At 39.8% G+C, this 14243-nt stretch overlaps 1 pseudogene; it reads right to left on the bottom strand.

Moving 5' to 3' along the window:
• Positions 1-14243, bottom strand: part of LOC119279278 — a 39995-nt pseudogene that overhangs the window by 250 nt on the left and 25502 nt on the right.

The following is a 14243-nucleotide window of genomic DNA, read 5'->3' as shown; positions in this document are numbered from 1 at the left end:
AACGAATCAACGGTTTCCATGCGCCGATGCACGTGAGGAGGACGATCACAGACATCTCAAGGACATACCGCTGCGCAGTAGTGGACGACCTTGACCTTCTGGAGCTGGATGTTCTCGGGGTGCCTCCACAGCATGGCGAGCACGAGGTTGTACACGCGCAGGATGGGCCTATACACATCCCTGAAGAACATGTTGAGAAACTCCTGCTCGGCGAAGGGGGTGGGATCGGTGACGACGAGCTTGTCGAGTAGGGCCTTGGCGGTGGCCATGCTGGGCTCGTGTACGAACATGCCGGCATTGAAGTAGAGGGCGGCAGGGGCACGCCGAGGTCGCTCTCTGGCCAAGCCACCCTGTCCGGGCACTGCTGGCAGTTGCCGATCTGGTATTGCAGTATTGCAGCGTGTGGCTCCACGTCTTCTCGCCGAAGCAGTCCTTGACGGCGTAGAAGCGGTCCATCTCGAGGTGGAACGTACACCTGGATGTCCGCGTCCAGGTACACCATCCTCTCGTACTGCACGAACTACATACACCACGTACATCTTAGTTGAATTTCTTAATATATGTATTTTATAGGTACACATTGATTATTTTTTAACAAGTGTCAGACTTTTTAATACACAACATTTATTGAATGTGCATTGATCATTTTCCGATATATATTGAAATATTTTTAATTATACGATGAGATAAATACACAGTGGACATTTTTTCATACATTGTGGAAAAAAATCATATGTCCCAAACATGTTTTTAAACATTGAATGCACAATCTTTTTTGCATTTCATGAACATTTTAAATATTGTCACAAATTTTTTTATAAACGTGTGACCATTCTTGAATATTGTAATCAAGAATTTTGTAAACGTGTGAACACTTTTTAATGGTAAGAAAAACTTTCTTCAAATGTCATGGGCAATTTTTAGACAGTGAATATTTAGTGAACCATATTTATGGTACATGTATTTTCCTTCAATTTCATGAACATTTATTTGATCATCATTTTTTTCCTAAAATAGTGAATAAAAAATAAAATAGAACGTGAAAAAATAGCAATTGCGTACATCTTCTATTAACTATGCGTTGATGCGTTATGCTCGCTATCTCCCATTGCCTGTTGGGCCTGGGCTAATGCAGTGAAGTTGAAGGTGAGGCAAGCATCTGCCTTACTAAAAGCGAAACATAGTGCCACACACCTCAACATCCACAAAAGATTTAATCCCATGTAGCAATATAACACAGGTAGCATATTTTTAGTAAAATTATTCTAGAGCTCTAAAACATTTAGATTTTAGTATAAAGATATTGCAATTTGTCGGTAACAAATAATTCTAACCTAGATTAAAACAAAAAAAAATAGGATCGCCTAGAACTCAGCTGACTGAGACCTAGTTTGCATTAAGGACTGATGATACTTTTCAAAATCAACATGATCCTCATGTTTATGGATCGATAACACTTCCCAGTTAATGTGATACTCACGTCCAAAGAATAATACTCTCCATAATTATTGTGATCCTTTTGTTCAGCACACAATGATAGTTTTTATAATTAACGTGATCCTCTGTCCAAAAACTAATAGTCTTTCTGTTTGTAAATATAAGACTTATTAGAGAGTTCAATACGGACTACACACAGATGTACATAGATATATTTTACTGCGCAGATTCACTCATTTTTCTCCGTATGTAATTCACATCAAAATCTCTAAAAAGCCCTATATTCAGAAACAGGGGGAGTACTCTTCATAATTAAAGTGATCCTACTGTCAAACGCTCAATAATTGTTTCCATAATTAACATAATGCTCCCGCCCAAATAATGATACTCTTCACAATTAATACGATCCTTCCGTCCAAAGAATGATACTCTTCATATTAGTATGATCCTCCCGTCCAAAGCTCGACTATGCTTCCCAAGTTAAACGGACATATTGACTATCTGGCTAATTAAAACACATAATTAACTAGTTTGGCTAATTAATTTGCATGCAATTGTGGGCACGGAAGGAATTGGATAAGAGATAACTCAGATGACTTTTTTGCATTAATGGATGCATTCAAAACCAAACCAAAATGAGTGACGTACGAACCAACCATCACGACCGCAGACTTCACCTTTAGGACTTAATTAATTAATTGAGTGAGTAATTAATTATCTGGCTAATTAATTGCATTAATGGTTTGATTTACAAATTGATTCGGTGCTTGGTTTCCAAATTGTTTTGCATTAGTGACTGTTGATACTTTCCTTAATTAATATCATACTCATATCCAAAGAATAATACTCTCCATAATTAACGTGATATTTTTGTTCAACACTTGATGATAATTTTTATAATTAACGTGATCCTCCTGTCAAAAAACTACTATGCTTCATAATTAAAGTGATCCTACTGTCAAACGCTCGGTAATAATTTCCATCATTAACATGATATTTCCGTTCAAATAATAATACTCTTCATAATTAATGTGATCCTTCCATCCAAAGAATAATACTCTTAAATGGAATTAATTACTTCACATGTAATTAATTGTCTAGCTAATTAATTGCATCAATTACTTGATTCCCAAATGGATTTGGTGTTGTTCCAAATCATTTTTCTGTTTTTTATTCTTTACTTTTTGTGTGAGGCAAGGGAGGTGGCTTTTTTGTGCGTGTGCTGAGGTGAGAGCAAATGGTTTTTTTCGTAAGGGGGGTCAAGGGTTTAATAATGATGATATATTTGAAAATTTGTACTATTAATTATCTGCATCCCTTATTATGTGTGTGACTAATCAAATAATTGCATTAATGGCTTGATTTCATAATTAATTTAGCGCAAAAAATACCTACTTAGACAGACCTAACTAAGTGCATGTGTGATTAATTATCTTGCTAATTAATTGCATTAATGGCTTGATTTACAAATTGATTCGGTCCTTGGTTTCCATATTGTTTTGCATTAATGATTGGTGATACTTTTCAAAATTAACATGATCCTCCTGTATGAGGCTTGATAATACTTTCCATAATTAATGTCATACTCATGTGCAAAGAATAATACTCTCCGTAATTGACGTGATCTTATCGTTCAACACTCGATGATACTTTTTATAATTAATGTGATCCTCCTGTCAAAAAACTAATACACCTCATAATTAAAGTGATCCTACTGTCGAACGATCGATGATAGTTTCCATCATTAACATGATCTTTCTATCCAAACAATGATACTATTCATAATTAATGTGATCCTTCCATCATTAAATGATACTCTTAAATGAACGTAATTAAATGTACATGTAATTAATTGTTTGGCTAATTAATTGCACTAATTACTTGGTTCCCAAATTGATTTGGTGCTTGTTCCAAATCATTTTTATGTTTTTATTCTTTTCTTTTTATGTGAGGCATGGGAGGTGGTTTTTTTGTGCGTGTTGGGAGGTGAGAGCGGATGGTTTTTTTAGTAAGGGGGTCAAGGTTTAATAGTAATGGTAAATTTGAAAAAAGTTCTACCATTAATTATATGCATTCCTTATTGTGTGTGTGACTAATTAAATAATTGCATTAATGGCTTGATAACTTGATCCTCATGTTTGAGGATTGACAATACTTTCCATAACTAGTGTGATATCATGTCCAAAGAATAATATTATGTGTAATTAACGTGATCATTTCGTTCAACACTCGATGATACTTTTTATAATTAATGTGATCCTCCTGTCGAAAAACTAATGCTCCCTCTGTTTCTAAATATAATACTTTTAAGACATTTCAATATGCACTACATATAGGTGTATATAGACATACTTTATAGCGCAGATTCACTCATTTGCTCTATATGTAGTTCATAATGAAATCTCTAAAAAGCCTTATATTTAGAAAGAGGGGGGTACTCTTCATAATTAAAGTGATCCTACTGTCAAACGCTCGATAATAGTTTCCAGAATTAACATGATGCTCTCCCACCCAAATAATGATACTCTTAATAATTAATGCGATCTTTCCATCCAATGAATGATACTCTTCATATTAGTATGATCCTCCCGTCCAACACTCAATCATAGTTTCCAAATTAAACAAACATATTAACTATTTGGCTAATTAACACACATAATTAACTAGTTTGGCTAATTAGTTTGCATGCAATTGTGGGCAAGGAAATGGATAATTGAGACGATTTTTTGGCATTAATGGATGCGTTCGAAACTAAATCAAACCAAACGGCGTACGAACCTACCATCACGACCGCAGACTCCCCCTCTAGCTAATTCCATGTGTAGTTAATTATCTCACTAATTAATTGCATTAATTGCTTTATTTACAAATTGATTCGGTGCTTGGGTTCCATATTGTTTTGCATTAATGACTGGTGATACTTTTCAAAATTAACATGATTCTCCCGTGTAAGGCTCGATAGTAGTTTCCATATTTAATGTCATAATCATGTCTAAAGAATACTCTCTGTAATTAAAGTTATCTTTTTGTTCAACACTCGATGATACTTTTTATAGTTAACGTGATTCTCCTGTCAAAAAACTAATACTCTGCATAATTAAAGTGATCCTACAGTGAAAAGCTCGATATTAGTTTCCATTATTAACGTGATCTTTCCTTCCAAATAATGATACTCTTCATAAAAAGTGTGATCCTTCCATTCAAAGAACGACACTCTTAAACGGACTTGATTATTGCACAAGTAATTAATTGTTTGGCTAATTAATCGCATTAATTACTTGATTCCCAAATTGATGGTGCTTGTTCCAAATAATTTTTTTGTTTCATTCTTTTCTTTTGGCGTGAGGCAAGGGAGATGGATTTTTGTGCGTGTGGGGAGGTGAGTTTTTTTGTAAGGGGGATCAAGGTTCAATAGTAATGATAAATTTGAAAAAACTTCTACTATTAATTATCTTCATCCATTATTATGTGTCTAACTAATTAAATAATTACATTAATGGCTTGATTTCATAATTAATTTGGCACAAAAAATCCCTTACTTAAATGGACTTAATTAATTGCATGCGTAATTAATTATCTTGCTAATTAGTTGTATTAATAGCTTGATTTTCAAATTTATTCGGTGCTTAATTTCCAAATTGTTTTGGATTAATGGCTGGTGATACTTTTCAAAATTAACATGATCCTCATGTTTATGGATCGATAATACTTTCTATAATTAATGTGATACTAACGTCCAAGAATAATACTCTCCGTAATTAACGTGATCTTTTTGTTCAACACTCGATGATACTTTTTATAATTAATGTGATCCTCCAGTCCAAAAACTAATGCTCCCTTAGTTTCTAAATATAAGACTTTTTAGAGATTTCAATACGGACTACATACAGATGTTTATAGACATATTTTACAGTGCAGATTCACTCATTTTGGTCCATATGTAGTTCTTAATGAAATCTCTAAAAGGCCTTATACTCCCTCTGGTCCTGTTTTCTCTGTGCATAACTTTTTTTGTTTTTCTCTCAATAGTCTGCGCATTCCTCTTTTATCTCCATGGTTTCCAACTGTGCCCCGCATTAATTGCACCAGTTTCCAACTAATTGCACGCGGAATTTGCTCAATCTCCTCGTAACTATGCACGCATGCAGTGAGCTAGGGAGCAGTGCGTGCATGCGGAGCGGGATTTGAGGCAATTGCAGGCATGCGAGACAGGAGAGCCAATCGGTTGCATGAAAATAATAACTACCCAATGACACGGTACATGCAAACGCTAGGGCAAATTTGTCTAGAAAAAACAAACTTAGTGTTCCCTTGGTATGCGCGCTCGACCTTAGGTGCAGAGAAAAAAGGACCGGAGGGAGTATTTAGAAACAGGCGGAGTACTCTTAATATTAAAGCGATCTTATCGTCAAACACTCGATAATAGTTTCCATCATTAACATGATATTTTCGTCCAAATAATGATACTCTTCATAATTAATGTGATCCTTCCATCGGAAAAATGGTACTTAAACAGACTTAATTAATTGCAGACGTAATTAATTGTTTGGCTAATTAATTGCATTAATTACTTTATTCCCAAATCGAATTGGTGCTTGCTCCAAATCATTTTTCTACTTTTTCTTTTTTTTTTGCATGAGGCGCGGGGTGGGGGAGGGGGTTGTGCTTGTGGGGAGGTGAGAGCGGATGGGGCTTTTCATAAGCGGGGTCAAGGGTTTAATAGTAATGATAGATTTGAAAAAACTTCTAGTAAGAATTATCTGCATCCCTTATTATGTGTCTGACTAATTAAATAATTGCATTAATGGCTCAATTTCATAATTAACTAGACAATGCCCCACGCGTTGCTGCGGGAATTTGTTGTAGAATTTCAAATAACATTCACATATCAAATAATAAGGCCATATGAATCAATAATACCAAATATAGGTGACCTTTATTTTCACAAATCTATGATTCAAATTTATTGCATCTGTGTTCTTTCTTTTTTGAAAGTTATAAATACAGATTCTTTTGTGTTCTTTATTTTTGCAATTGCATCTGTCTGTTTGTTTCGAGCTTCCCTTATTAAAAACACTAAAGAACATGGTTGATTATTCTTTGAAGAATTAGGTGGCATCCTGGATAAGATGTTTACGTTGTCAATTAAAGTAGATGCAATAAGGCAAAAAAAAGTGATATGAAAAATAGAGAGCGAACCAATATTCAGTACTTGCTGCTTCGGTTGTCCATTTGTACTAGCTATCCATCCATGGTTGAAATGATAAAGTGGTAAGGAGAAATGAAGGTCCGTATCTTTTCTTAGTAATAATAATTACGAAGGTAAAACATTAAGATTTGTATTGTGACCTTGGAAATGCAAAAACTTCAAATGACAACACGTAATGGCATTGCCTCCATAGGTAAACAGAGCGTATCCAAGCAACTGTCACATCATTTTTTTTCAGCAACAAACCATTTGACATCACATATAGAGATCTAGGATTTGAAAACAAATTGTACAGCTATTCAGAGATTATCTTTAAGATCATATCAGAAAGCAAGAACTACTAATAAGTTGTAATGGTAAGACAACAACCTTTAGTACAATTGTAGTCCATTGTTGCCAAATAACACAACCATAGTAACCGCATCTTTTTGAATCTCCAACTACTACTGCCAATACATGGAATTTATTTATTTAGCAGTAAAACATGGATCATAGTCCCTTGATATATATTTTTCTTAGTGGAATTATTCCACTTGTCCTGAAATATTTCTTGATTTCTTGTTGTTTGTAGTGCTGCACAAAGATATAATGGGGAATATAACTAATTGGTGGATACAATGGGGAATATAATTAATTGGATCAGGTGCTAAAGCGTGTCTCTCTATTTACCAGTTCATATTTACCATGGTGGGGGATAAGAACTTTCACAGGGTAATGTTGTAACACTGATGAGCTTATCAGGTAGAAGAGAGCTGAGAGTGCAAGAATTAACAAAATTAAAGAAGACATGGGTAGTTGTATGTGTGCAAAAATGTTAGATATTTACCATTCAGGTCGCCAGCAGTCTTAGTTGTAACACAATACCCTACAAATAAAAAATATAAACAGCAAGATCAGTTTCCAGTGTTGCAGCTCAAATTGATATATCAACAAATGTCTGCCAAGACAAATACCTAGTCTGATCCTAAAATAGAAAAAAAAATATAAACAAATACAATATTCAAGTCGACATATAGTGTCGCCGGTAGTCCGGAGCTCGCTGTCGTTGCCAAACAATCAATAACCAAGAGGGAAGTGCATAAATTTGTCTGAATTAGCCCGGACAGCATCTGATGGAGGAGGTGCATGCTGACGCCGGTGCCAAGTTGGGATTGGCAGCAGCGAGTCCATTGGTGAGTAGCCCGACACCAATCCCCAACCACGACACCACCGGCCGCTGCTCCGTTGCAAAGTAGCCACGGCAGGCACCGCAAGTATGAAGGAGGGTGAAGGTGAGAGGAGGGAAGGAGGTGACCGCCGTGGAAGGAGTGGTGTGCGGCGGGAGGATGGGCGGGTGCCGGCTTGGGAGTGAGGCGTGGCGGAGAGGGAGGGAGCGGCTAGGGAATTGACCAACGGACGGGGTGGCAAGGCAGTGTGTGCCGTGCGCAGGGGGGAGCCGGCCCACCGGGATCCCGTGCTGGCGGCGCGCCGGGTGGATATAGGGAAAGCGGGGAAGGAAGTCGGGGAAGGAAAGTGGGACCGTACTCACATCGTAGAAAAAAAGGAAATCGAGGCCGATGGGTTGGGTTGGATTATGTCCGTCCTCGGCTTCTCTGGTTGGTCCTATCATCAGTAACTGAAGCCAACATTTGCAGTAACTGAAGGAAATGTGTTCATTTTTGCTGTGGCAGGCCCCGCTTGTAAGCCTCTAATTAAACGCTGACGGGGCAGTGCTGCTGATGTGGATAGCCTACATATCAAGAAAATAGGTTAGTGGGGATGAACTATTTACGTATTATAGATTTGCCGAAAAAATCCCTACTTAAATGGACTTACCTAATTGCATGTGTAATTAATTATATCGCTAATTAATTGCATTAATGGCTTGATTTACAAATCTATTAAATGCTTGGTTTCCAAATTGTTTTGGACTAATGGCTTGTGATACTTTTCAAAATTAACATGATCCTTATATTTAAAGATGATAATACTTCCCATAATTAATGTGATACTCACGTCCAAAGAATAATACTTTCCATAATTAACATGATTCTTTCGTATATATAGTTCATATTGAAATCTCTAAAAAGACTTATATTTAGAAATAGGGGGTATTTTTCATAATTAAAGTGATACTACTGTCAAACTTTCCATATTAGTTTCCATAATTAACATGATGCTCCCGCCCAAATAATCATACTCTTCATGATTAATGCGACCCTTCCGTCCAAAAAATGATACTCTTCATATTAGTATGATCCTCACGTCCAACGCTCGATTATACTTTCCAAATTAAACAGACATATTAACTATCTGTCTAATTAACATACATAATTAACTGGTCTGGAATTGGATAAGAGATAACTGAGACAATTTTTTTGGCATTATTGGATGCGCTCGAAACCAAACCAAACCAAACGAGTACGAACCTACAATCACGATCGCAGACTCCTCCTTTAAGACTTAATTAACTAATTGCATATGTAATTAATTATCTAGCTAATTAATTGCATTAATGGCTTGATTTCCAAATTGATTCGGTGCTTAGTTTCCAAATTGTTTTGCGTTAATGACTAGTGATACTTTTCAAAATTAACATGATCCACATTTTTAAGGATCGATAACACTTTCCATAATTAATGTGATACTAATGACCAAAGAATAATACTCTATGTAATTAACGTGATCCTTTCGTTCAACACTCCATGATACTTTCTATAATTAACGTGATCTTCCTGTTCAAAAACTAATACTCGCTTTCTAAATATAAGACTTTTTAGAGATTTCAATACAGAGTACATACAAATGTATATAGACATATTTTAGAGCGCAGATTCACTCATTTTGTTTCGTATATAGTTCATATTGAAATATCTAAAAAGCCTTATATTTAGAAAAAAAAGGGTACCTTCATAACTAAAGTGATCCTACTGTCAAACACTCGATAATAGTTTCCATAATTAACATGATGCTCCCGCCCAAATAATGATACTCTTCATTATTAATGCGATCCTTTCATCTAAAGAATGATACTCTTCATATTAGTATGATCCTCCCATCTAGCGCTCGTTTATACTTTTCAAATTAAACAGGCATATTAACTATCTGGCTAATCAACACACATAATTATCTGGTCTGGCTAATTAATTTGCATGCAATGGTGGGCAACACAGGAATTGGATAAGAGATAACTAAGATGATTTTTCGGCATTAATGGATGCGTTCGAAACCAAAACTACCATCCCACAGACTCTTTCTTTAGGAATAGAGATTAATATTAAAACATACTCCCTCTGTAAAGAAATATAAGAGCGTTTAGATCACTACATTAGTGATCTAAACGCTCTTATATTTCTTTACGGAGGGAGTACTAATGAAGATGGAGTACAAACTCAATAACAGCCTCGCCGGCCCAATCAATGTCACAAGCTTTTTTTTATCACCGCATCCAAACCCAACACTCTCCACTTTTTTTTTGAGCAACACCCAACACTCTCCACTTGCTTCGCTTTCTAGCGTTGAAACATGTGCTATTGTATCCTTGGTCTCTTAGAACACGAAGGACGTTGAGCGAAACTTTCAAGTGCCTATTACGAGTATAACATGGCAGGGAAGAGTGCCATGCAACGTGCTCTAGATACATTTTTTTGACCTTGGCAAGGCAATATAATTTCTAAACCATACTCCAAACTGCATTAACTGTGGTATATCCCATCCCACTGATGCATCTAAGAGTATCTATAGTCGGGCGCTCCAAACCTGCTTCATACGTACGTCCGGGCGGGCCGGTCAATGATCAGTCACGATTTTTTGACCCAGACGACCCCCTCAAACGGGCCTCAAACGCCAGGGGTGATTGGCACCTCTCATATTTAGGCCAAATATATATGGGGCGGATATGGGGGTGCCCGGCGGTCCGAGCGACGCGTCCTCCGTCACCGCGGTGTGAACGCCGTGTGGCGCCGCTTTGGCTCGCCGCCCGAGGCCAAATCCGGCTATTTAAGGTGGCCGGCATCCCCCAACTCTGGCCCATCCACCTCCTCCCTCTCTGTGCCGCCACCCGAGCTCGTTCGCCTCCTCTCCCCCGCTCTCCCACACTCTCTGGCATAGCCATGGTCCGGCGGCTGATCACCACGTACGCTATGTTCACGCCCGAGCGCCGGACGCAGATCGCGGAGGAGATCCAGGCAAGGTGTTCCGCCTGCATCACTGTCGGGCAGCCTCCGGACTCGCCGAAGCCGGAGGAGGAGGAAGGAGCCGCTGCCGGAGCCGGAGGAGGCGGATCCAGAGGAGGGCGAGGCGGAGCTGCCCGAGCAGGGCTACAACATGGCGGAGGTGGGGGCGGAGTTCGCCGTCGCCCAAGCCGCGGAGATGGCAGAGAAGCAGGCCATCCTGGATTTCAGGATGAGGCCCACGTGGAGGCCAACCGGTAGTTCCTTCGGCGGAAGCAGGCGGCGTCCGACTCGCTCTTCACCAAACTCGACGCGAGATAGAGGTGGAGGAGGCCGGAGCGGAGCAGCAGGAGGCGCCGGAGGCTCGGGAGCTGCAACTGTCACCCATGCTGTCGGAGTCGGGCGCGGAGATCGTCGACATCTCCGACGAGGAGTAGCTAAATCTCTACGTAGTATGCAGGTTATTTAGTTTGCATCATTTTGAATTTAAGAATTTAATATGAGATGTCCGGATGCAGTTGTGCTAATTTGAGGTGTGCCCGGTCACTATACGTGGACGCATCCGGACGCGTTCGCGGCGTTTGAGGGACGGGAGTTGCAAAGTCCTAGTTGCTCTAAGTTTCCTCTCATGATGATGATCTCACTCCGTAAAGTATACGATACGTATGTTGATGTGATGAGCTAGCACGTTGAGAGAAATAAATTAACGGTGGTTAAGCTAATTTTAGATACAAAGAATTACACTCGTGACACCCCTAAAAAGGGACAGGTGGCTAATGAAAAAAGCCAACGGGTCCGAGAGCGGGCTTTATTTGTAGCACTGCTGGTCCGGCCCTTATCTAAAGCCCATGCGCGAAAAATCCCTTGTGGGCTTCTCGTGCCTCATGTTTCGGGCAAGGAGAAATTTGCCTGCCCGATCTAATCTACTCAAAAAAAAATCTAATCTAAAGAAAAAAGAAACACAAAATCACGCCCTGCTCGTAGCCGCTGCGAACCTCGGCGATGGCGGCGGCGGCGACCGATGAGGCGTGGTGCCGGAAGACCGTTCCCTGAGTGATGGTGCGTATCACATCCAGCCGCTGGCCTGCACCCTCCTCGGCTATGAGCTATCATCTTCAAAGTGGACGACGGCGACATGCTCAAGCCAAGGAAGTAGACCATAATCGTCGGGAGGACGAACATAAAACTGCGATGGGACGCTGCTGCGGGCATACCAACCGAACCTACCCTCCATCGCGGTCCCGGTCCCCGGCCTAAGGCATCCGGTCACCGTGTCAAGGACGGTGACCAATGTTGCCCAGGTTGACTCTGTGTACCGAGTCGAGGTGCCAAGCCCGGCCGGAGTCAAGATGGAGGTCGAGCTGCTGGTGCTGGTGTAAAGTCCGGACGTTCAAAGGGAAGTTGTAGCCCGTGCCTAAGCTGCAGGGGCACTACACATTTGAGACCATTACTTGACCTAGCCACTGGAAGGCGGTGAAGATAGCAGTTGCAGCCCGGATCACTCTTCACGATTGATTTGTGGTTCACTAACTAATATTATCAGTTTGGATATTAAGAGCAACTCCAATGGGGCGATCCATTTCGTCCGGCTGCGTCCGTTTGGGTCGTCGCGGACAAAAACGGTTGCCCAACGCAACGACCCATTTCTATTTTGTGTCCGCTCTGTGTCCGCGCGGGCCCATTTCCGTCCCAAATTTCAGCCACATTTGGGTCGCGGGCGGACAAAAAGCAAACACTTTCTCTGTCCCTCTCATCCATCTGCATCCGGGCCTGGCCCGCTTGTCACCCACCCATCCCTCTCTCTGTGTATTTTTATTAGTTGGCCCACCCCCACCGCTCGATGCGCACACTGCTCGATGCGCCCTGCTCCGCCCCGCTCGCAGCCGAGGACGAGCGCTGTCGTGGTTCTAAGCCTGACAGTAGAAAGGGGGGTAGGTATGAAGAGGCAAGATTCTAGCTATGGTGAAGATGTACACACGAGATTTACGAGTTCAGGCCCTTCTCCGAGGAAGTAATAGCCCTACGTCTCGGTGCCCGGAGGCGGTCGATTGGATTATGTGTCACTAGTAGAAAAAGGGTCAAATGTGAAGCACAATAGTGCCGGTTGGAATTTCAGCCGGCACTAATGTGTACACTAGTGCCGGTCCGTGGCGGCGATCAATAGCACCGGTTCATGGCGAACCTTTAGTACCGGTTCATGCCACGAACCGGTACTAAAGAGGCTGTGTCAGCCTGCGGTCAGGCTATGGCCCCACCATCAAAATTTAGTGCCGGTTCGTACCACGAACCGGTACTAATGAGGTTATGGCAAGCTGTTTTTAGTCCCACCTCGCTCCCCTAACAAGCCTTTTACCACCTTAAATATGTTATTTCTCAAACTATCACAAGCACTTGGTCTTCATTGAACTCTATGTGTAGAATTTGTGGCCGCAATATGAGTCTTCATCGGTTTATAAATCATTGATGACTCATATTGACAATTCAGATTGTACACACAAAGATCATTGATGATCAAAGTATTTTTGACGTTATAAGATCATATTGACAATTTAGACTGTAAAGAAATATAAGATCATGATCTAAATGCTCTTATATTTTTTGCGTTCAGTATGCACCATTCAAAGCGACGCCATCAACTTTCAATCGTTTATGCCTTCATTTGCTATTTGTTTTGAGAACTAAATGACCTGGAAATTGAAAAGCACTACAAATGAACTCTGAAAAAGTTGAAACTTGGCATGGTATCATCATTTCACCCACATATCATGTTCAAAAAAGTAGAGAGGGTTACGGCAAAAACTGGATGCACTTCGTTTACAAACTGGACAATCTCTTTCGAAGTATTCGGGTTTATGAGGTTATGGCAAGCTGTTTTTTAGTCCCACCTCGCGAAGTGAGAGGGACTAGGAGCGGTTTATAAGCCCTGAGTGCAGAGACGATGAAGAAGAGGCTCAATGCTCACGTTGCTTAGCTTCAAGCCTTCAGGAATACGGTAGACTGCATGGAGCTATGCGCAGTGCAGTTTACACTATTCCGAATGGCTTGAAGCAAATTAACGAGCGTTGCACCTCTTTTTTATTTTTAATAACTTATTACAACTCCGGACTTTTTCTGTTATGGCAAATACTAATTGCACGTCGACATTTCTTTTTTTTAAGTTATAACTCCAGACTTTGACCATCAAGTTTTGCAGAAAAGAAAAAATAGCAGAAAAGAAGAAAAACTATAGCTGAAAAGAAAAAAACAAAATAAAAAAACTACTCAGAAATAAATAGAAGAAAATAAAAATAGCAGAAAAGAAAAAACTATTCAGAAATAAATAGAAGAAAAAAAAAGCAGAAAAGAAAAAAAATTATATTTGCTATTTTTCAATCGTTTACAAAATGACCATGAAATTGAAAATCACTACAAAATGAACTCTGAAAATGTTGAATTTTGGCAAACTA

This window comes from Triticum dicoccoides, chromosome 3B (genome assembly GCF_002162155.2).
Source record: "Triticum dicoccoides isolate Atlit2015 ecotype Zavitan chromosome 3B, WEW_v2.0, whole genome shotgun sequence".
In the NCBI taxonomy this organism is placed as follows: Eukaryota; Viridiplantae; Streptophyta; class Magnoliopsida; order Poales; family Poaceae; genus Triticum; species Triticum dicoccoides.
This window is presented reverse-complemented; position numbering and strand designations above follow the sequence as displayed.